This window comes from Astyanax mexicanus, chromosome 3 (assembly GCF_023375975.1).
Source record: "Astyanax mexicanus isolate ESR-SI-001 chromosome 3, AstMex3_surface, whole genome shotgun sequence".
Lineage (NCBI taxonomy): Eukaryota > Metazoa > Chordata > Actinopteri > Characiformes > Acestrorhamphidae > Astyanax > Astyanax mexicanus.
Genome location: NC_064410.1, coordinates 19833182 through 19857687, shown reverse-complemented (window position 1 = coordinate 19857687; position 24506 = coordinate 19833182). Strand labels below are relative to the sequence as shown.

At 41.3% G+C, this 24506-nt stretch overlaps 1 long non-coding RNA gene across 8 annotated transcripts; it reads right to left on the bottom strand.

Annotated features, from left to right (window-relative positions):
* Nucleotides 1–230: 230 nt before the first annotated feature.
* Nucleotides 231–12503, bottom strand: LOC125799451 (uncharacterized). 8 transcript variants are annotated; one of them, XR_007438417.1, is made up of 7 exons: nucleotides 12348–12503; nucleotides 8771–8833; nucleotides 4915–5512; nucleotides 4292–4419; nucleotides 2745–3693; nucleotides 1325–1659; nucleotides 231–950 (listed from the first exon to the last, which is right to left on the bottom strand). It is a non-coding gene; the product is annotated as an uncharacterized LOC125799451 (long non-coding RNA). The 8 variants fall into 8 exon arrangements; XR_007438413.1 differs by having other exon boundaries at nucleotides 2745–4419; XR_007438416.1 differs by having other exon boundaries at nucleotides 2745–4419; nucleotides 4915–5428.
* Nucleotides 12504–24506: the final 12003 nt, after the last annotated feature.

Genomic DNA, 24506 nt, shown 5'->3' with positions numbered 1-24506 from the left:
GTCTGTCTGTCTGTCTGTATAAAACTCTGTCTGTGCGTGTGTTTATTATTAATGAATCTCTACATACCTTTACTTTCTATCTGTCTGTCTGTGGGCAGCCATGTTGTTAATAAGATGCACCACAGCTTGAACTGGACTCGGGTTCGTCTGTCTGTCTAGTCTGTGTATTCTGCTACCTGTGATTACATCAACAATAAAGGGAAGAACTCTGTTTAGGGCTGAACGATTAATTGTTTCTTACCCTGGTAATATATATATTCCTTTTTGTTATATATGTATATATAAATAAACACATACGGAGCATTTTAACTGTACCGCTGAGCTTTTAAACTGTACAGCGGAGCTTAAACTGTACCGCAAAGCTTTTAACTGGTACCGCGGACCTTTTTAACTGTACCGCTGAACTTTTAAACTGTACCGCTGAGCTTTTAAACTGTACCGCTGAGCTTTTAAACTGTACCACGGAGTTTAAACTGTACCTCAGAGCTTTTAACCTGTACCGCGGAGCTTTAGAAACTGTACAGCGGAGCTTTTAAACTGTACCGTGGAGCTTTTGAAACTGTACAGCGGAGCTTTTAAACTGTACCGCTGGGCATTTTAACTGTACCGCGGAGTTTAAACTGTACCGCGGAGCTTTTTAACTGTACCGCGGAGCATTTTAATTGTACCGCTGAACTTTTAAACTGTACCGCGGACCTTTTGAACTGTACCGCAGAGCTTTTTAACTGTACCGCAGAGCTTTTAAACTGTACCGCAGAGCTTTTAAACTGTACCGCAGAGCTTTTTAACTGTACCGCAGAGTTTAAACTGTACCGAAGAGCTTTTAAACTGTACCGCGGAGCTTAAACTGTACCGCGGAGCTTTTAAACTGTACCGTGGAGCTTTTAAACTGTACCGCGGAGATTCTTAACTGTACCGCGGAGTTTAAACTGTACCTCAGAGCTTTTAACCTGTACCGCAGAGCTTTTTAACTGTAACACAGAGCTTCTTAACTGTACCGCGGAGCTTTTAAACTGTACCGCGGAGCTTTTAAACTGTACCGCGGAGCTTTTGAAACTGTATAGCAGAGCTTTTAAACTGTACCGCTGAGCATTTTAACTGTAACGCGGAGCTTAAACTGTACCGCGAAGTTTAAACTGTACCTCAGAGCTTTTAACCTGTACCGCGGAGTTTTGTAACTGTACCGCAGAGTTTTTTAACTGTACCGCAGAGCTTTTTAACTGTAACACAGAGCTTCTTAACTGTACCGCGGAGCTTTTAAACTGTACCGCGGAGCTTTTGAAACTGTACCGCGGAGTTTAAACTGTACCTCAGAGCTTTTAACCTGTACCGCGGAGTTTTTTAACTGTACCGCAGAGCTTTTTAACTGTAACACAGAGCTTCTTAACTGTACCGCGGAGCTTTTAAACTGTACCGCGGAGCTTTTAAACTGTACCGCGGAGCTTTTGAAACTGTATAGCAGAGCTTTTAAACTGTACCGCTGAGCATTTTAACTGTAACGCGGAGCTTTTTAACTGTACCGCGGAGCTTAAACTGTACAGTGGAGCATTTAAACTGTACCGTGGAACTTTTTAACTGTACCGCGGAGCATTTTAACTTTACCGTAAAGCTTTTAACCTGTACCGCGGAGCTTTTAAACTGTACCTCGGAGCTTTTAACCTGTACCGCGGACCTTTTTAACTGTACCACAAAGCTTCTTAACTGTACCGCGGAGCTATTAAACTGTACCGAGGAGCATTTTAACTGTTCCGCGGAGTTTAAACTTTACCGCGGAGCTTTAAAACTGTACCGCGGAGCTTTTAAACTGTACCGCAGAGCTTTATAACTGTACCGCGGAGCTTTTAAACTGTACCGCAGAGCTTTATAACTGTACCGCGGAGCTTTTAAACTGTACCGCAGAGCTTTATAACTGTACCGCGGAGCTTTTAAACTGTACCTCGGAGCTTTTAACCTATACCGCGGACCTTTTAACCTGTACCGCAGACCTTTTTAACTGTACCGCAGAGCTTTTATTATACCGCAAAGCTTTTTAACTGTACCGCTGAGCTTTTAAACTGTACCGTGGAGCTTTTAAACTGTACTGCGGAGCTTCTTAACTGTACCACGGAGTTTAAACTGTATCTCGGAGCTTTTAACCTGTACCGCGGAGCTATTAAGCTGTACCGCAGAGCTATTAAGCTGTACCGCGGAGCTTTAGAAACTGTACCGTGGAGCTTTTGAAACTGTACAGCGGAGTTTTTAAACTGTACCGTGGAGCTTTTAAACTGTACCGCTGAGCATTTTAACTGTACCGCGGAGGTTTTTAACTGTACCGCAGAGCATTTTAACTGTACCGCTGAGCTTTTAAACTGTACCGTGGACCTTTTGAACTGTACCGCTGAGCTTTTAAACTGTACCGCAGAGCTTTTAAACTGTACCGCAGAGCTTTTAAACTGTACCGCAGAGCTTTTAAAATGTACCGCGGAGCTTTTTAACTGTACCGCGGAGTTTTTGAAACTGTATAGCAGAGCTTTTAAACTGTACCGCTGAGCATTTTAACTGTACCGCAGAGTTTAAACTGTGACGCGGAGCTTTTTAACTGTACCGCGGAGCTTAAACTGTACAGCAGAGCATTTAAACTGTACCGTGGAACTTTTTAACTGTACCGTGGAGCATTTTAACTTTACCGCAAAGCTTTTAACCTGTACTGCGGAGCTTTTAAACTGTACTGCGGAGCTTTTAAACTGTACCTCGGAGCTTTTAACCTGTACCGCAGACCTTTTTAACTGTACCGCGGAGCTTTTTAATTATACCGCAAAGCTTTTGAACTGTATCGCGGAGCTTTTAAACTGTACCTTGGAGCTTTTAAACTGTACCGCGGAGCTTTTGAAACTGTACCGCGGAGCTTTTGAAACTGTACCGTGGAGCTTTTTAACTGTACCGTGGAGCTTTTTAACTGTACCGCGGAGCTTTTTAACTGTACCGCGGAGCTTTTACACTGTACCGCTGAGCTTTTAAACTGTATCGCTGAGCTTTTTAACTGTACCGCAAATCTTTTTAACTGCACCGCGGAGTTTAAACTGTACCGCAGAGCTTTTGAAACTGTACCGCAGAGCTTAAACTGTACAGTGGAGCTTCTAAACTGTACCGCAAAGCTTTTAACCTGTACCGCGGAGCTTTTTAATTGTACCGCAAAGCTTTTTAACTGTACCGAGGAGCTTTTAAACTGTACCGCGGAGCTTTTAAACTGTACCACGGAGCTTTTGAAACTGTACCGCGGAGCTTTTTAACTGTACCGCAGTGCTTTTTAACTACCACGGAGCATTTTACTATACCGCAGGGCTTTTAAACTGTACTGCGGAGCTTTTTAACTGTACTGCGGAGCTTTTAAACTGTACCGCTGAGCTTTTAAACTGTACTGCGGAGCTTTTTAACTGTACCGCGGAGCTTTTAAACTGTACCGCGGAGCTTTTTAACTGTACCGCGGAGTGTAAACTGTACCGCAGAGCTTTTAACATGTACCGCAGAGCTTTTGAAACTGTACCGCAGACCTTAAACTGTACCACAGAGCTTTTAAACTGTACCGCTGAGCATTTTAACTGTTCTACGGAGTTTAAACTTTACCACGGAGCTTTTAAACTGTACCGCAGCGCTTTATAACTGTACCGCGGAGTTTAAACTTTACCGCAGAGCTTTTGAAACTGTACCGCAGAGCTTAAGCTGTACAGTGGAGCTTTTAAACTGTACCGCGGAGCTTTTAAACTGTACCGATGAGCATTTTAACTGTTCTGCGGAGTTTAAACTTTACGGCGGAGCTTTAAAACTGTACGGCGGAGCTTTAAAACTGTACCGCGGAGCTTTTAAACTGTACCGCAAAGCTTTATAACTGTACCGTAAAGCTTTATAACTGTACCGTGGAGCTTTTTAACTGTACCGCAGTGCTTTTTAACTACCACAGAGCATTTTACTATACCGCAGAGCTTTTAAACTGTACTGCGGAGCGTTTTAACTGTACTACGGAGTTAAAACTGTACCGCGGAGCTTTTAAACTGTACCTCGGAGCTTTTAACCTGTACCGCGGACCTTTTTAACTGTACCGCGGAGCTTTTTAACTGTATCGCAAAGCTTTTAACTGTACCGCGGAGCTATTAAACTGTACCGCTGAGCTTTTAAACTGTACCACGGAGCTTTTTAACTGTACCGCGGAGCTTTTAAACTGTACCGCGGAGCTTTTTAACTGTACCGCGGAGTGTAAACTGTACCGCAGAGCTTTTAACATGTACCGCAGAGCTTTTGAAACTGTACCGCAGACCTTAAACTGTACCACAGAGCTTTTAAACTGTACCGCTGAGCATTTTAACTGTTCTACGGAGTTTAAACTTTACCACGGAGCTTTTAAACTGTACCGCAGAGCTTTATAACTGTACCGCGGAGTTTAAACTTTACCGCAGAGCTTTTGAAACTGTACCGCAGAGCTTAAGCTGTACAGTGGAGCTTTTAAACTGTACCGCGGAGCTTTTAAACTGTACCGATGAGCATTTTAACTGTTCTGCGGAGTTTAAACTTTACCGCGGAGCTTTAAAACTGTACCGCGGAGCTTTAAAACTGTACCGCGGAGCTTTAAAACTGTACCGCAAAGCTTTATAACTGCACCGTAAAGCTTTATAACTGTACCGCGGAGCTTTTTAACTGTACCGCAGTTCTTTTTTAACTACCACGGAGCATTTTACTATACCGCAGAGCTTTTAAACTGTACTGCGGAGCGTTTTAACTGTACTGCGCAGTTAAAACTGTACAGCGGAGCTTTTAAACTGTACCTCAGAGCTTTTAACCTGTACCGCGGACCTTTTTAACTGTACCGCGGAGCTATTAAACTGTACCACTGAGCTTTTTAACTGTACCGCGGAGTGTAAACTGTACAGCAGAGCTTTTAACATGTACCGCAGAGCTTTTGAAACTGTACCGCAGAGCTTAAACTGTACCACAGAGCTTTTAAACTGTACCGCTGAGCATTTTAACTGTTCTACGGAGTTTAAACTTTACCGCTGAGCTTTTAAACTGTACCGCAGAGCTATATAACTGTACCGCGGAGTTTAAACTTTAACGCAGAGCTTTTGAAACTGTACCGCAGAGCTTAAACTGTACAGTGGAGCTTTTAAACTGTACCGCGGAGCTTTTAAACTGTACCGATGAGCATTTTAACTGTTCTGCGGAGCTTTAAAACTGTACCGCGGAGCTTTAAAACTGTACCGCGGAGCTTTAAAACTGTACCGCGGAGCTTTTAAACTGTACCGCAAAGCTTTATAACTGTACCGTAAAGCTTTATAACTGTACCGTGGAGCTTTTTAACTGTACCACAGTGCTTTTTAACTACCACGGAGCATTTTACTATACCGCAGAGCTTTTAAACTGTACTGCGGAGCGTTTTAACTGTACTGCGGAGTTAAAACTGTACCGCGGAGCTTTTAAACTGTACCGCGGACCTTTTTAACTGTACCGCGGAGCTTTTTAACTGTATCGCAAAGCTTTTTAACTGTACCGCGGAGCTATTAAACTGTACCGCTGAGCTTTTTAACTGTACCGCGGAGTGTAAACTGTACCGCAGAGCTTTTGAAACTGTACCATGGAGCTTAAACTGTACCGCAGAGCTTTTAAACTGTACCATGGAGCTTTTAAAATGTACCGCGGAGCTTTTAAACTGTACCGCAGAGCTTTATAACTGTACCGCGGAGCTTTTTAACTGTACCGCTGAGCTTTTAAACTGTACCGCTGAGCTTTTTAACTGTACCGCGGAGTTTAAACTGTACCGCGGAGCTTTTAAACTGTACCGTGGAACTTTTTAACTGTACCGCGGAGCATTTTAACTTTACCGTAAAGCTTTTAACCTGTACCGCGGAGCTTTTAAACTGTACCTCGGAGCTTTTAACCTGTACCGCGGACCTTTTTAACTGTACCGCAAAGCTTTTTAACTGTACCGCGGAGCTATTAAACTGTACCGAGGAGCATTTTAACTTTACCGCGGAGCTTTACAACTGTATCGCAGAGCTTTTGACACTGTATAGCAGAGCTTTTAAACTGTACCGCGGAGCTTAAACTGTACAGCGGAGCATTTAAACTGTACCGTGGAACTTTTTAACTGTACCGCGGAGCATTTTAACTTTACCGTAAAGCTTTTAACCTGTACCGCGGAGCTTTTAAACTGTACCTCGGAGCTTTTAACCTGTACCGCGGACCTTTTTAACTGTACCGCAAAGCTTTTTAACTGTACCGCGGAGCTATTAAACTGTACCGAGGAGCATTTTAACTTTACCGCGGAGCTTTACAACTGTACCGCGGAGCTTTTAAACTGTACTGCAGAGCTTTATAACTGTACCGCGGAGCTTTTAAACTGTACCGCAGAGCTTTATAACTGTACCGCTGAGCTTTTAAACTGTACCGCTGAGCTTTTTAACTGTACCGCGGAGTTTAAACTGTACCGCGGAGCTTAAACTGTACAGCGGAGCTTGTAAACTGTACCGCTGAGCATTTTAACTGTTCTGCGGAGTTTAAACTTTACCGTGTAGCTTTTAAACTGTACCATGGAGCTTTTAAACTGTACCGCTGAGCTTTTTAACTTTACCGCTGAGCTTTTAAACTGTACCGTGAAGCTTTTAAACTGTACCGCTGAGCTTTTTAACTGTACCGCGGAGTTTAAACTGTACCGCGGAGCTTTTAAACTTTAACCTGTATCGCAGAGCTTTTGACACTATACCGCGGAGCTTTTAAACTTTAACCTGTATCGCAGAGCGTTTGACACTGTACCGCGGAGCTTAAACTGTACAGCGGAGCTTGTAAACTGTACCGCTGAGCATTTTAACTGTTCTGCGGAGTTTAAACTTTACCGTGTAGCTTTTAAACTGTACCATGGAGCTTTTAAACTGTACTGCGGAGCTTTTAAACTTTACCGCTGAGCTTTTAAACTGTACCGTGAAGCTTTTAAACTGTACCATGGAGCTTTTAAAATGTACCGCGGAGCTTTTAAACTGTACCGCAGAGCTTTATAACTGTACCGCGGAGCTTTTTAACTGTACCGCTGAGCTTTTAAACTGTACCGCTGAGCTTTTTAACTGTACCGCGGAGTTTAAACTGTACCGCGGAGCTTTTAAACTTTAACCTGTATCGCAGAGCTTTTGACACTGTACCGCGGAGCTTAAACTGTACAGCGGAGCTTGTAAACTGTACCGCTGAGCATTTTAACTGTTCTGCGGAGTTTAAACTTTACCGTGTAGCTTTTAAACTGTACCATGGAGCTTTTAAACTGTACTGCGGAGCTTTTAAACTTTACCGCTGAGCTTTTAAACTGTACCGTGAAGCTTTTAAACTGTACCATGGAGCTTTTAAAATGTACCGCGGAGCTTTTAAACTGTACCGCAGAGCTTTATAACTGTACCGCGGAGCTTTTTAACTGTACCGCTGAGCTTTTAAACTGTACCGCTGAGCTTTTTAACTGTACCGCGGAGTTTAAACTGTACCGCGGAGCTTTTAAACTTTAACCTGTATCGCAGAGCTTTTGACACTGTACCGCGGAGCTTAAACTGTACAGCGGAGCTTGTAAACTGTACCGCTGAGCATTTTAACTGTTCTGCGGAGTTTAAACTTTACCGTGTAGCTTTTAAACTGTACCATGGAGCTTTTAAACTGTACCGCTGAGCTTTTTAACTTTACCGCTGAGCTTGTAAACTGTACCGTGAAGCTTTTAAACTGTACCGCTGAGCTTTTTAACTGTACCGCGGAGTTTAAACTGTACCGCGGAGCTTTTAAACTTTAACCTGTATCGCAGAGCTTTTGACACTATACCGCAGAGCTTTTAAACTTTAACCTGTATCGCAGAGCGTTTGACACTGTACCGCGGAGCTTAAACTGTACAGCGGAGCTTGTAAACTGTACCGCTGAGCATTTTAACTGTTCTGCGGAGTTTAAACTTTACTGTGTAGCTTTTAAACTGTACCATGGAGCTTTTAAACTGTACCGCGGAGCTTTTAAACTTTACCGCTGAGCTTTTACACTGTACCGTGAAGCTTTTAAACTGTACTGCGGAGCTTAAACTGTACCGCAGAGCTTTTAAACTGTACCATGGAGCTTTTAAAATGTACCGCGGAGCTTTTTAACTGTGCCGCGGAACATTTTAACTGTACCGCAGAGCTTTTAAACTGTACCATGGAGCTTTTAAAATGTACCGCGGAGCTTTTTAACTGTACCGCGTAGTTGAAACTTTACTGCAGAGCTTATAAACTGTATCACAGAGCTTTTAAACTGTACCGCGGAGCTTTTTAACTGTGCCGCGGAGCATTTTAACTGTACCGCAGAGCTTTTAAACTGTACCATGGAGCTTTTAAAATGTACCGCAAAGCTTTTTAACTGTACCGCGGAGTTTAAACTGTACCGCAGAGCTTTTAAACTGTACCGCGGAGCTTTTTAACTGTACCGCGGAATTTAAACTGTACCTCAGAGCTTTTAACCTGTACCGCGCAGTTTTTTAACTGTACCGCAGAGCTTTTTAACTGTAACACAGAGCTTCTTAACTGTACCGCGGAGCTTTTAAACTGTACCGCGGAGCTTTTAAACTGTACCGCGGAGCTTTTGAAACTGTATAGCAGAGCTTTTAAACTGTACCGCTGAGCATTTTAACTGTAACGCGGAGCTTTTTAACTGTACCGCGGAGCTTAAACTGTACAGCGGAGCATTTAAACTGTACCGTGGAACTTTTTAACTGTACCGCGGAGCATTTTAACTTTACCGTAAAGCTTTTAACCTGTACCGCGGAGCTTTTAAACTGTACCTCGGAGCTTTTAACCTGTACCGCGGACCTTTTTAACTGTACCGCAAAGCTTTTTAACTGTACCGCGGAGCTTTTAAACTGTACCGCAGAGCTTTATAACTGTACCGCGGAGCTTTTAAACTGTACCGCGGAGCTTTTAAACTGTACTGCAGAGCTTTGTAACTGTACCGCGGAGCTTTTAAACTGTACCGCAGAGCTTTATAACTGTACCGCGGAGCTTTTAAACTGTACCGCAGAGCTTTATAACTGTACCGCGGAGCTTTTTAACTGTACCGCTGAGCTTTTAAACTGTACCGCTGAGCTTTTTAACTGTACTGCGGAGCTTTTAAACTGTACTGCAGAGCTTTATAACTGTACCGCGGAGCTTTTAAACTGTACCGCAGAGCTTTATAACTGTACCGCGGAGCTTTTAAACTGTACCGCAGAGCTTTATAACTGTACCGCAGAGCTTTTTAACTGTACCGCTGAGCTTTTAAACTGTACCGCTGAGCTTTTTAACTGTACCGCGGAGTTTAAACTGTACCGCGGAGCTTTTAAACTTTAACCTGTATCGCAGAGCTTTTGACACTGTACCGCGGAGCTTAAACTGTACAGCGGAGCTTAAACTGTACAGCGGAGCTTGTAAACTGTACCGCTGAGCATTTTAACTGTTCTGCGGAGTTTAAACTTTACCGTGTAGCTTTTAAACTGTACCATGGAGCTTTTAAACTGTACCGCTGAGCTTTTTAACTTTACCGCTGAGCTTTTAAACTGTACCGTGAAGCTTTTAAACTGTACCGCTGAGCTTTTTAACTGTACCGCGGAGTTTAAACTGTACCGCGGAGCTTTTAAACTTTAACCTGTATCGCAGAGCTTTTGACACTATACCGCGGAGCTTTTAAACTTTAACCTGTATCGCAGAGCGTTTGACACTGTACCGCGGAGCTTAAACTGTACAGCGGAGCTTAAACTGTACAGCGGAGCTTGTAAATTGTACCGCTGAGCATTTTAACTGTTCTGCGGAGTTTAAACTTTACCGTGTAGCTTTTAAACTGTACCATGGAGCTTTTAAACTGTACCGCGGAGCTTTTAAACTTTACCGCTGAGCTTTTACACTGTACCGTGAAGCTTTTAAACTGTACTGCGGAGCTTAAACTGTACCGCAGAGCTTTTAAACTGTACCATGGAGCTTTTAAAATGTACCGCGGAGCTTTTTAACTGTGCCGCGGAACATTTTAACTGTACCGCAGAGCTTTTAAACTGTACCATGGAGCTTTTAAAATGTACCGCGGAGCTTTTTAACTGTACCGCGTAGTTGAAACTTTACTGCAGAGCTTATAAACTGTATCACAGAGCTTTTAAACTGTACCGCGGAGCTTTTTAACTGTGCCGCGGAGCATTTTAACTGTACCGCAGAGCTTTTAAACTGTACCATGGAGCTTTTAAAATGTACCGCAAAGCTTTTTAACTGTACCACGGAGTTTAAACTGTACCGCAGAGCTTTTAAACTGTACCGCGGAGCTTTTTAACTGTACCGCGGAATTTAAACTGTACCTCAGAGCTTTTAACCTGTACCGCGGAGTTTTTTAACTGTACCGCAGAGCTTTTTAACTGTAACACAGAGCTTCTTAACTGTACCGCGGAGCTTTTAAACTGTACCGTGGAGCTTTTAAACTGTACCGCGGAGCTTTTGAAACTGTATAGCAGAGCTTTTAAACTGTACCGCTGAGCATTTTAACTGTAACGCGGAGCTTTTTAACTGTACCGCGGAGCTTAAACTGTACAGCGGAGCATTTAAACTGTACCGTGGAACTTTTTAACTGTACCGCGGAGCATTTTAACTTTAACGTAAAGCTTTTAACCTGTACTGCGGAGCTTTTAAACTGTACCTCGGAGCTTTTAACCTGTACCGCGGACCTTTTTAACTGTACCGCAAAGCTTTTTAACTGTACCGCAGAGCTATTAAACTGTACCGAGGAGCATTTTAACTTTACCGCGGAGCTTTACAACTGTACCGCGGAGCTTTTAAACTGTACTGCAGAGCTTTATAACTGTACCGCGGAGCTTTTAAACTGTACCGCAGAGCTTTATAACTGTACCGCGGAGCTTTTAAACTGTACCTCGGAGCTTTTAACCTATACCGCGGACCTTTTAACCTGTACCGCAGACCTTTTTAACTGTACCGCAGAGCTTTTATTATACCGCAAAGCTTTTTAACTGTACCGCTGAGCTTTTAAACTGTACCGCTGAGCTTTTAAACTGTACCGTGGAGCTTTTAAACTGTACCGTGGAGCTTTTAAACTGTACTGCGGAGCTTCTTAACTGTACCACGGAGTTTAAACTGTACCTCGGAGCTTTTAACCTGTACCGCGGAGCTATTAAGCTGTACCGCGGAGCTATTAAGCTGTACCGCGGAGCTTTAGAAACTGTACCGTGGAGCTTTTGAAACTGTACAGCGGAGCTTTTAAACTGTACCGTGGAGCTTTTAAACTGTACCGCTGAGCATTTTATCTGTACCGCTGAGCTTTTAAACTGTACCGCTGAGCTTTTAAACTGTACCGCTGACCTTTTGAACTGTACCGCAGAGCTTTTGAACTGTACCGCAGAGTTTTTAAACTGTACCGCAGAGCTTTTTAACTGTACCGCGGAGTTTAAACTGTACCGTGGAGCTTTTAAACTGTACCGCGGAGCTTTTTAACTGTACCGCGGAGTTTAAACTGTACCGCGGAGCTTTTAAACTGTACCGCGGAGCTTAAACTGTACCGCGGAGCTTTTAAACTGTACCGTGTAGCTTTTAAACTGTACTGCGGAGCTTCTTAACTGTACCACGGAGTTTAAACTGTACCTCGGAGCTTTTAACCTGTACCGCGGAGCTATTAAGCTGTACCGCGGAGCTATTAAGCTGTACCGCGGAGCTTTAGAAACTGTACCGTGGAGCTTTTGAAACTGTACAGCGGAGCTTTTAACCTATACCGCGGACCTTTTAACCTGTACCGCAGACCTTTTTAACTGTACCGCAGAGCTTTTATTATACCGCAAAGCTTTTTAACTGTACCGCTGAGCTTTTAAACTGTACCGCTGAGCTTTTAAACTGTACCGTGGAGCTTTTAAACTGTACTGCGGAGCTTCTTAACTGTACCACGGAGTTTAAACTGTACCTCGGAGCTTTTAACCTGTACCGCGGAGCTATTAAGCTGTACCGCGGAGCTATTAAGCTGTACCGCGGAGCTTTAGAAACTGTACCGTGGAGCTTTTGAAACTGTACAGCGGAGCTTTTAAACTGTACCGTGGAGCTTTTAAACTGTACCGCTGAGCATTTTATCTGTACCGCTGAGCTTTTAAACTGTACCGTGGAGCTTTTAAACTGTACTGCGGAGCTTCTTAACTGTACCACGGAGTTTAAACTGTATCTCGGAGCTTTTAACCTGTACCGCGGAGCTATTAAGCTGTACCGCGGAGCTATTAAGCTGTACCGCGGAGCTTTAGAAACTGTACCGCGGAGCTTTTTAACTGTACCGCGGAGTTGAAACTTTACTGCAGAGCTTATAAACTGTACCTCGGAGCTTTTAACCTGTACCGCGGAGCTTTTTAACTGTATCGCAAAGCTTTTTAACTGTACCGCGGAGCTATTAAACTGTACCGCTGAGCTTTTAAACTGTACCGCGGAGTGTAAACTGTACCGCAGAGCTTTTAACACGTACCGCAGAGCTTTTGAAACAGTACCGCAGAGCTTTTAAACTGTACCGCTGAGCATTTCAACTGTTCTACGGAGTTTAAACTTTACCGCGGAGCTTTTAAACTGTACCGCAGAGCTTTATAACTGTACCACGGAGCTTTTTAACTGTACCGCTGAGCTTTTAAACTGTACCGCAGACCTTTTTAACTGTACTGCGGAGCTTTTTAACTGTATCGCAAAGCTTTTTAACTGTACCGCGGAGCTATTAAACTGTACCACAGAGCTTTTAAACTGTACCGCTGAGCATTTTAACTGTTCTACGGAGTTTAAACTTTACTGCTGAGCTTTTAAACTGTACCACTGAGCTTTTTAACTGTACCGCAGAGCTTTTTAACTGTACCGCGGAGCTTTTAAACTTTAACCTGTATCGCAGAGCTTTTGACATTGTACCGCAGAGCTTAAACTGTACAGCGGAGCTTGTAAACTGTACCGCTGAGCATTTTAACTGTTCTGCGGAGTTTAAACTTTACCGTGTAGCTTTTAAACTGTACCATGGAGCTTTTAAACTGTACCGCGGAGCTTTTAAACTTTACCGCTGAGCTTTTAAACTGTACTGTGAAGCTTTTAAACTGTACTGCGGAGCTTAAACTGTACTGCAGAGCTTTTAAACTGTACCATGGAGCTTTTAAAATGTACCGCGGAGCTTTTTAACTGTACCGCGGTGTTAAAACTTTACTGCAGAGCTTATGAACTGTATCGCGGAGCTTTTAAACTGTACCGCGGAGCTTTTTAACTGTGCCGTGGAGCATTTTAACTGTATCGCGGAGCTTTTAAACTGTACCGCAGAGCTTTTTAACTGTACCGCAGAGCTTTTTAACTGTACCGCGGAGCTTTTTAACTGTGCCGCGGAGTTTAAACTGTACCGCGGAGCTTTTTAACTGTACCGCGGAGCTTTTTAACTGTACCGCAGAGCTATTAAGCTGTACCGCGGAGCTTTTGAAACTGTACCACGGAGCTTTTAAACTTTACCGCAGAGCTTTTAAACTGTACCGCAGAGCTTTTAAACTGTACAGCGGAGCTTTTTAACTGTACCACAGATTTTTTAAACTGTACCGCGGAGTTTTTTAACTGTACCACGGAGCTTTTAAACTGTACCGCAGATCTTTTTAACTGTACCGCAGATCTTTTTAACTGTACCACGGAGCTTTTAACCTGTACCGCAGATCTTTTTAACTGTACCGCAGATCTTTTTAACTGTACCGCAGAGCTTTTGAAACTGTACCGCGGAGCTTTAAAACTGTATCGCTGAGCATTTTAACTGTTCTGCAGAGTTTAAACTTTACCTCAGAGCTTTTAAACTGTACCGCAGAGCTTTTTAAACTGTACCGCAGAGCTTTTTAAACTGTACCGCAGAGCTTTTTAACTGGACCGCGGAGCTTAACCTGTACCGCGAAGAGCTTTTAAACTGTACCGCAAAGCTTTTAAACTTTACCGCTGTGTAGCGCGGAGCTTTTTAAACTGGACTGCTGAGCATTTTAACTGTTCCGCGGAGCTTAAACTGTACCGCGGAGCTTAAACTGTACCGCGGAGCTTAAACTGTACCATGGAGCTTTTAAATTGTACCGCGGAACTTTTTAACTGTACCGCTGAGCTTTTTAACTGTACCGCGGAGCTTTCAAATTGTACTGCGGAGCTTTTAAACTGTACCGCGGAGCCTAAACTGTACCGCGGAGCTTTTAAACTGTATGGCGGAGCTTAAACTGTACCGCGGAGCTTTTAAACTGTATGGCGGAGCTTAAACTGTACCGCGGAGTTTTTTAACTGTACCGCGGAGCTTAAACTGTACCGCAGAGCTTTTTAACTGTACCACGGAGCTTTTAAACTGTTCCGCAGAGTTTTTGAAAGTGTAACGCGGAGCTTTTAAACTGTACCGCGGAGCTTTTTAACTGTTGCGCGGAGCTTTATAACTGTTGTGCAGAGCTTTATAACTGTACCGCGCAGCTTTTTAACTGTACCACGGAGCTTAAACTGTACCGCGAAGCTTTTAAACTGTACCACGGAGCGTTTTAACTGTACCGTGGAGCTTTTTAAGTGCGACAGTAGCTTCACCCAAAAAAAAATAGATTTTTTGAAAATGAGAATCGATTCTGAATCGTTCAATGTTAGATTCGCGATTCAAGCTCGAAACGATTTTTCCTGCACCCCTAACCAGTACACAACAGGACAGTGGTGTATACCGCCTACCTAATTACCATACAAATGCAGAAACAGAAATAAATAAATGAAGAAATGTGGAAATAAATCAATAAATACATGAAAAAATGTGGAAATAAATGAATAAATAAATGTAGAAATGTGGAAATAAATGAATGAATAAATGTAGAAATGTGGAAATAAATGAATGAATAAATGCACATATCAATTTATTTATTTACCTATACAATTATTTATGTATTTATTTATTTATATTTATTTATTCATTTATATGTGCATTATATATATATATATATATATATATATATATATATATATATATATATAATTATTTTTTTTCTAATTAGACATTTTGCCCAAATTGTGCAGCCCTAAGTAAGGTCCAGTAAGGAGTGAAACTCAAAACTGTAACTTACCTGGTGAATTGTAGGCGGACAGCTTATTCACCACCACCGGCTCGGTAGCTACAGGCAGAAACCTGCTGTTGGTGTTTTTAGCAGCAGGTTTCGGTGGTGGACTGGGCGACTGTGAGGCTGGTATCGTGTACCTCACGGGACGTAGTCCAGTGGTCCAGAGAGGTAGTTGTGGGAGGAAAAAGTTCCTCATCTTTAGTAAAGTCCCTCAAAAGTTGTGGAGTTGAATAACCCAGGTGTGCTAGTGAAGTAGGAGTCACACCTTCTGATTGGAATACTGAGAGACGATTCCTCGTGTGGCCTGATGATGTCACCACTATAAGCTAGCTGAAGTTCCGGCGATGATGTCACGAGTTCCGAAACAGAGACTCAGTGCACAGTTCAATGTGTTTAAATAATGCTAGCACAACATTAGCGCCATTATTGTCTGCCTGTATAAAACTCTGTCTGTGCATGTGGTTATTATTAATGAATCTAGCTTTTAAAGACAAAACCCCTCCCTCACAAGTGTGAAGACACCCGGCCAAGGCCCCCAGAACTGGTTTTAACTGATTCGTTACCAATACTTGTTTGTGTAAAATTGTATCAAGTATATGTTCTCTTGCTAGCATTGCTTAACCCAAATTAGTGTCGTTGCTATGACAATATGGTTATCTACTTGCCCAGCTGCGGCCGAAAAGTTACTTTGAGAATTGAATAGAATAGTTATCAGCTTGGTGGCTTCGGCCGGCTGCCTTCTCACCTGTTACATTAGTATAACCCTCAGTACCCCTTACACAAACACAATGAGCCTATTTACTGGAAAAAAAAAAAACTTCTGCTACTACTACTAGTCACAACATCTCTGATCGTTATTAGAAAACATGGAGCACACATTTTATTAAGGCAATTCAATGTTATACCCTTGACTGACTCCCTCACCTCTCTGTCACAAGGAGTTTTACTGGCAGGCCCTGTTTTGTTCGTAGCTGCTAATCATTAATACACACACATTATTCTAAGTATAAAATCCTGTTAACTAAATACTGATTAAGTAATTATTTAGCAAATTGTTATTGAAATATTGGTTATTTAACAATTGTCATTAATAAAATAATAATTTATAATCTATTTCCTAGGCCTCATGCATTTGGTTTGATACGGTTCTCAGACCCTCTAATGCTCTACTGACTGACCCGTCTGGGTTAGTTTTGTTTGGAATAAAAAGTACAATAACTATCCCCACCAACTCCCAATGTATTTTTGCTTGTGTGTGTTTGGAAAAATATAACATTTATGCTTTTGATTAATAGCTGTTGATAAACCGAGGTCACTATCATTTTTAGTCACCTGCTAATCTTGTGAGGTTGTGTGTTGTATTGAAAAATACAGAATATTCAGGGTCCAGATTGATTTTAATAAAAATGTTAATAGTTCAGTTTAATGTCATTGGCATTGTACCTTGTGTAACCCAGGGTTCAAATTCAAATTATTTTCATTCAGTAATGCCTTAATAAAGACCTGCAGCTTTAAGCTTTTTTCTGTTCTTTATTTTATATTGCTTTTGGTCCAAGCACCTGCTTTTTAGTTTTGTATGCAGTTGCCCTGTGTGAACTGCATTCTTGTAAAATGCAGAAAAGTGATTTTATTGTTAATAAATTGCTATATTGATCAGTCTTTATTTAAGCAGTTTTTAATTAAAACAATTCATTTGTTTATTAGTGCATTTCTGTTGACCTATATAACAAACACTTCGAAGTTTGTTAATCTAATTTTAACACATTTTTGTTGGTAAGTCTAGCATTTATTTTAAATTACCTCTACTAAATATATTAAGTTCCAACTTAAAAATATTGGATAATGATAAAATAATAATAAACTCTCTGTTGAGGTGATTCAATAAGAGATAATGTGAATGTTTTCAAATTCTATTCATTAGGAACCCCTCTGGGTACCCCAACTTGATGTATATAAGTGAGAGGTCCCTGCTAATGTCAAAACTCACCAGCAGATCTCCTAGCATGAGAGTGAATGTTGGAAGTGTAATTAGAGTGAATTTGCCCAATTAGAGATAATGTGCATGTGCCTTTAGACTGTTCTGTTCGTCTAACCACCAGCACATTGTTACCGCAATAATAATACAGACCTGCTCTTGCCCATTCCCTCACAGAATCTGAATCAGTTTAAGTTTAATTAATTTAACCTTTTTTCTACTGAGAGCTCTTCTTAAGATGGTGTCCATTTATGTAAAAGAATGTAACGTTTCATAGAGAGTTTTATAAACGTCAAGACATTTGGTCTTACTGTGAACTACAGATAAACAGAAGTAACACTGTTCTGCATATTCAAGAGCTTCCTCTGCTTTAAAGGCATTTAATAAAGTAAGTGGTGGTATGATGTGTTTAATACACTGCTGCTGGATATACATGATTAATTTAGGCTCCATAGGGGGCTAAAGGATTTTAACAGGTAAACTCGGTAAATGACTGTTTATTAGCCGATCAGCTGGATCAGGTGGAAAACACTATTTTAGGGCAGAGATCAGGGTTAAGAAACTGCTTTTAACTACAAACAAAGTACTGTACTAAATCCTGGCTATCCTCTACATGCAGCTTCTAGATAACTAGTTAGCTAAATTAATTTTCGTTCATTATAGCTCACAGTAAGTCCTGTAATCCTAAATTAATAAACACAGTTTGAAAATGTAATAGTGATTAGCTGATCAGGTACAGGTCAAGTTGAACATTACATATATAGTTTATTTTTTTCTTTAACCTTGACTCCCTATCTAGCTAATTCCAAAGTTAAGCTAACTCACTAACACAGCTGCAGTTTATTAATCACAGTGGGTTTAAACTGTGTGCTGATTCAGAGACGTGTATTTTTAACCAGCTATCAGAAACATATCATCACAGTTTACATGGTTAGATACCATTACCTTTCTTTTAGAAAAATCTCCGTATATCCAGATCTGTTTTTAAATCAGCTGAAGCTGCTGCAGCCCGATCCCGCTGCTAAATCTCACAGCGAGGGGGCGGGGCTTCCCCCACCAGCAAACTGCCTCTCCTCCGTGCGCCGCAAAACAAGCAACCTGATTGGCTGTTTCTATTGAGAGGCGGGACTAATATCTGAACCGGCTCCGTGATTGGTCCGGTCTGTCTCCTCATTAATAGTACTACTGAGCTGAGCGAAACGATATCATTTTTGGGGGGGGGGGACAAATCCACCTGTTTCTAATATTGTATCTAATATCCCCCCGGTTCCTACGCCAATGGACGCCGCAAAACTGAACCAACTCCAGATCACGGAGCGAGTTTCTCCGTTTTGGGCACAAGCTCCGCCGTCATGTTGTGTGTGTGTGTTGTGTGGGGTGCGCGCGCGAGGGAGGGAGAGAGGGGCGGGGGTGCGCGCGGGAGGGAGGGAGAGAGGGGCGGAGGTGCGCGCGGGAGGGAGGGAAAGAGGGGCGGGGGTGCGCCCGGGAGAGAGGGGCGGGGCTGCGCGCGGGAGAGAGGGGCGGGGTGAGCGCGGGAGAGTGGGGCGGGGCTGCGCGCGGGAGAGAGGGGCGGGGCTAAGCTCAGTCTGAACTACAAGAGCCCACGGGGGAGCGTCGGTGGTAAAATTAAAACTCAGAGAAAATCGATTTTCATAAAAACACATCGTCCTTAACTGTGAATTCGAATGAATCGATAAAATCGATCAATCGCCCAGCTCTAGTATGCAGTTATAAGTGTTGCTTCATTAACAAATGTATAATGTTCACTAGACATACTTTAAAAGTACAGCTTACCTGAAAAACAGCAGTTCCTTGTTCAGGCTTTCTTCCCTTTTTCCCTTCAGTTTGTCCATCCAGCCAAGTTGGCGCCTAAAATGGAGCTGTTAAAATATCCATGCGCCGTGACTGGAACTACTTGATCAATGTATTTGTTTGTAACTAGAAATAATTACTCAGATGAAAATAATTACTCATCAGAGAACTAAATAATTAATATTTTTAACAATACAAATTTCCCACACCAAAAAAACGAAAGCTTTGTTTTTTGCTCTATATTATTAGGCGAAGGGACTTTACTGTGTGACTTGGCTGCTGAATAAGTCTTTAGCCCACCAAAGAAAAAAAAAAGTAAAACATTCAGTCATACAGGTTTTTTTTTTTTTTACTCAAAGGTGTCAAATTGCTTTTGTACTGTAGCTGTGATTTACATAGGTGCATTCTGGAAAACAGCAGTGTTAGGACCACTTCTGGCCCAAATAAGTTTAGATTTGGTTTGCCGACAAGGAGACAGATCTGTAACAGGCTCAGCTATTATAAGTCAATTCTGTATTGAATCCGGGCCAAAAACAAAAAACGGCAGTATCTGTTATGCGGGTTTGCTGGAGGAAAACCAGATCTGGATCGGAGTCGTCTGCTATCAGGGAAAGTTTACTAAAAAGAAAGGATTGATTGAAAATTCAGTTCACTTATTTACTCTATGTAACATTTAAGTCTTGAAAACGAGTTGAAGTTACTTACATTTATCTGAAATTAAATTTACTTAAAAAAAAAAGCAAATGCAGAATTGAAAAAATTGAAATAAAATTATAAAAAAAAAAAAAAAAAACATATCAACGCTGATCTACGTTGATTCAACGTTGCCATTTAAGCTCTTCAGGTCTTATCAGGGTCTTTAAGGAAAACAAATTAACTAAAAACTGAAAAAAGTAATTTTAATATTATAAAAAAAAAATGTCTAAATGTTTATTTAAAAAAAAACTAACAAAATCATATATAGTTGATTTTAGGAAAAAAACATGTATTGATTTGCAGATTACAACTGGTAATTAGCAATGGAAATAAACTAAGCTTTACATTTTACATTTCCACAGCCTTTGTCTGTAGTAAAGCAGTGCTGGAACAGATGGTGTTACTGTTGTAACTCTCTACTGCAGCATTTACACACTTACACACAGCTCATTCACACTTTCATCATAAAAACTGATGAAAGTGATGACAGTTTCTGTGTTTTTCACACAGAAACACAAATAACTCAAAGTATATATATTTTTAGAGAGATTACAAATTAAGCCAAAGAGCAGTGAGTACTGTTTCCCACACCTTTAAAAGAAATCTATTGGAAACTGGTGAAAACAGGTAGAGGACAAGGTCTGGCTGACCCACATGGCAACGTTTTAGCTCAGCTTTAAATTAGACTAAGTCTCAGTTTTGGCAGTAAAAAGGGGGCTTACAGGTCTGACAGGGGAAGTGTTGTAATAAAGTCATTGCTAAGACGAGAAAATAAGAAAACGCAGCATACATCACAAGCGTCTTTGAGAATTATAGAAGCACTATATAAATAAAATGTATAATTATTATTATTATTATTATTATTATTATTATTATAATTATTACTGCTACTGGACTACTAAAAAATAAGTGTTCTAAAACGTTTGACCAGTTTTGGACATTATACAACAGTTAGTTCCGACCTCACAATCTGATTGGTTGAGAAGTGATCTAGCCGTGATGATATTTCATGATAACATCACGGCCTTCTCACACTAAACTTGTATCTCTCCGCCGACGCGTTGCCGAGTAACGGCGTATATACACAGGACACCCGCAGCAGCGTTAGCACAGACTAGCGCTCAGCCGCGGCATGCTCGCCCGCAGCGCAGGCTCGTCTTTCGTGGAAAAAAGGGAACGAAAATTGTTCAGTTAATACCGTTAATACAGTTAATACCGACAACTAAAATTGTGAACTTTGAACGTGAACTGTTCACTTTGAGCATGTATGAACTGAACTTGATGCAGTTTAGTAAAACAAAAGAGTGTAGTAAATGTCACTCAGGTTTGTGGATGGTGGAGTGGGTGGATGCCAGTGTTAAAGGATGCCTCTGTGTCTATGTTACCTTCTGGCTCTCTCCATGAAAGTGTAGAGTAATTTCTGCTGTAGACTCCGATGCTACGTCACCTAATTACCTGTCCAATCAGCTGCCCGCTTCTGCCTTTAAATAACAAACACGCATTCAGTACCTTTGCTACCTTTTAGATGCTGTTGGCTTGTCATGGATGTGCAGCCGACAAATCTGCAGCAACTGCATGATGCTACACAGTGGCGCAAAAAGGGGGTATGCAGCCTATGCTGTGTTTATTATTTATCAGAAACCCTGAAAAAAAAGGTGTATGTTGTTCACTTTTTCTGCTTTCGAAAAAAGAGCAGAAAAAAAACAATGAAAGCTTAGTGTTGCCACCATGACTATAAATAATGGCCTGGAGCAATATATATAGCAATAAATATACAGCAGTTATTTAATTGTATATTTCGCACTTTACACCCTACGTTGCAGAGGAAAAAGTGTGAGGTGAGAGTGGATAATAGTCATGTAAAAAAATTAATTGCAACAGATTTTTTTGCTTTTTTTGTACATAAAGCCATTTGAAGTATATACTGAACATGGAACACAAGAAAAATGTGGGAGATGGTTCCTTTAAAATAATTAAACCCAAAAACATCACAACAGATGTGCATTGTCGCAGTATGTTGCAAGGCCTATTCCGTGTGAGAGTAAATAATACGCTTACACTGTGTTTTACAGCTATTGCTTCCTTTCACAGCAGCTAAATGTTTTTTTTTTAAGTGTGCTTTGTACTTAAAGATTGACAAGATAAACAAATTTGTATATGTTACAGCATAAATCACACTTACAGTGAGCTGATGGCACATCTGTTCCCAGAACAGCTGTTCAGAACCCTAATGATTTTCCAGCCTTAGTCATTTTGTTTTCACGCTCTTTTTTCTGAAAACAAACCATAAAAGTGTTGTTATGTAGGAGCCACAGCAAATGTGTAGAAGAAAGTTACACTTTTTGGCCTAAATGCATTTAAAAAAATGTACTGCACTCCACTCTGAACACACCATCTCCAATGTGAAACATGGTGGTGGCAGCATCATGCTGTTAGGATGCTTGCTAGGAACAGGGAAGCTGGTTAGAGTTGTTGGGAAGATGGATGGGTAATCCTGGAAGAAACCCTATTAAGAGGCTGCAAAAGACTTGAGCCTGGGAAGAAGACAGAACTTCCAGCAAGACGATGACCCTAAACATACAGCCAGAGCTACAGTTTGGATTAAAGAATATGCATGTGTTTGTATGGTCTAGTCAAAATCATGAACTAAATCTTATTGAGCTTCTGTGGAAAACGTGAAAATTGCTGTTCACTGACACTCTTCAGCAAACATTGCTGAGCTTGAGCTGTTTTACAAAGAAGAATGAGCAAAAACATCTCAGTTTTTAGATGCGCAAAGCTGGTAGAGACAAACCCCAAAAGACTTGCAGCTGTAATAGGCTCTTTTCATGCGGCCGCCATATTTAATTGAAAGTAAGGCTGTGATGGGAGGAAGTAAACATAAGTCCACACTCATCAATGGTGGATCACATGTCTTCAGTTATTACCACGTTTTACCATGAACGATATAAAAAATGGGCTTAAGAGGGATGTTTATTACCAAGAGCAGTTTGTTGAAAGGATAAAGTAACTGCATAGAGGGGTACATTACTAATATCGAAGAAGTGTTAAGGTTTTAGCCAACATTAGCTAACCTCGCTAATTCTAGCTAGCTAGCTGGTGCTGGCCTGACTCTCCAAGCCCAGTAAGCAGTGCTGCTAATGCTGCTAGCTGCTAGCACTGTTCACTGGGCTTGGAGAGTCAGGCTAGCAGCTTTAGCAGCACTGCTGACAGGGCTCTTACAGAATCAGTCTAGCAGCATTAGCACAGCACTGTTCACTGGGCTTGGAGAGTCATGCTAGCACCAGCTAGCTAGCTAGCATTAGCAAGGTTAGCTAATGTTGGCTAAAACCTTAACACTTCTTCAATATTACTGATCTACCCCTCTATGCAGTTGCTGTATCCTTTTAACAAAACTGCTCTTGGTAATAAACATCCCTCTTCAGCCTATTGTTCTACATCGTTCATGGTAAAATGTGGTAATAGCTGAAGATATGTGGTCCACACCATTGTTGAGTGTTGACTTAAGTTTACTTTCTCCCATCACAGCTTCACTTTCAAATCAGCTGCATAAAAAGGGCCTATTACAGTGAAAGATGGCTCTACTATTGACTGAAGGGGCTGAATACAAATACATACCACACTTTCCAGATTTTTATTTACTAAACATTTTGAAAGCCATGTATTATATAGTTTTTTTTCTCTATACCAGGGGTGTCCAAACTATGGCCCTGTTAAGCAGGTTTTTATAATGTGAGATTCAAAGTTTGAACGCTAGGTGTCAGAAACGGTCCAAAGAGTCTAAAAGCGGAGAGAGTGTGCATTTCTAGCGCAGAAAAACGGGCCAAAGAGTCTAAAAGCAGATAGGGTGCGCATTTCTAGCACAGAAATACGGGCTAAAGAGTCTAAAAGCGGAGAGAGTGTGCATTTCTAGCTCAGAAAAACGGGCTAAAGAGTCTAAAAGCGGATAGGGTGCGCATTTCTAGCGCAGAAAAAACGGCTAAAGAGTCTAAAAGCGGAGAGGGTGCGCATTTCTAGCGCAGAAAAACGGGCTAAAGAGTCTAAAAGTTGCCGTGATTAAGGAGTTTAATATTAAGAGACATCATGAAATTAAACATCAATTTGAAAAATCTTAGTTTACACAACACTGTCAAAGATACAGATAGTAAGTCAAGTAAAATGGTGTGTAAATAAAATAATCAGGAAAAAAGTATTATTTAAAGTGGTAAATTTCATTATTTGTTTTATTACGGAGTGTGGCCCGTGACAAATATATTTCTCCTTCTGGCCCCCAACAAAAAAAAAGTTGGACACCCCTGCTCTACACAATAACTTGCTACTTTGTGATGGTCTATCACATAAAATCCCAATAAAATGCACTTAAATTTGTTGGTGTAATGTAAAAAATGTGGAAAAGTATTAATACTTTTTTCACTGTACTTTAGTAGTAGGGTACACACACAGAAGCAATTGTATGTTCTATATTTAGTAACCATAAAAAAGGCTTTTTAATAGAACCACAACTTGATGAAGTTATGTTCGATGCATTATTTATCCATGAACATGTCTATTCTGGGGATAACTCACCCTCTGAGTGTCTCATGGCGAGCAGATGGAGTTTAACCTTTTCTCCAAGTACCTTGAGAATCCACTTTCAATTAGTTGGCTTGTTACACAAGGCACTAACCTTTTCACAGATTCATTCAGTGTGTAAGATTTGGCTAACGCCGCGCCATCGCTCGATGGTGACACCAGCAGGACTAATGGCAAAAAATAGAGATAAATTAGAAGAAACCCAAAGTCAGACACTTCCCGTGCGAATGTCCCCCCCGCCGTACGTCAATGATGCAGCTGACCATGCCGTGACATAATAGACTTTTGCAGAGGATTTAGCTTCAAAGGCCACAATTCGGCCTTTAAATCAAAAGAAAGGGCAAAAAATTATAGATTGACGGCCTTAAGCGCACG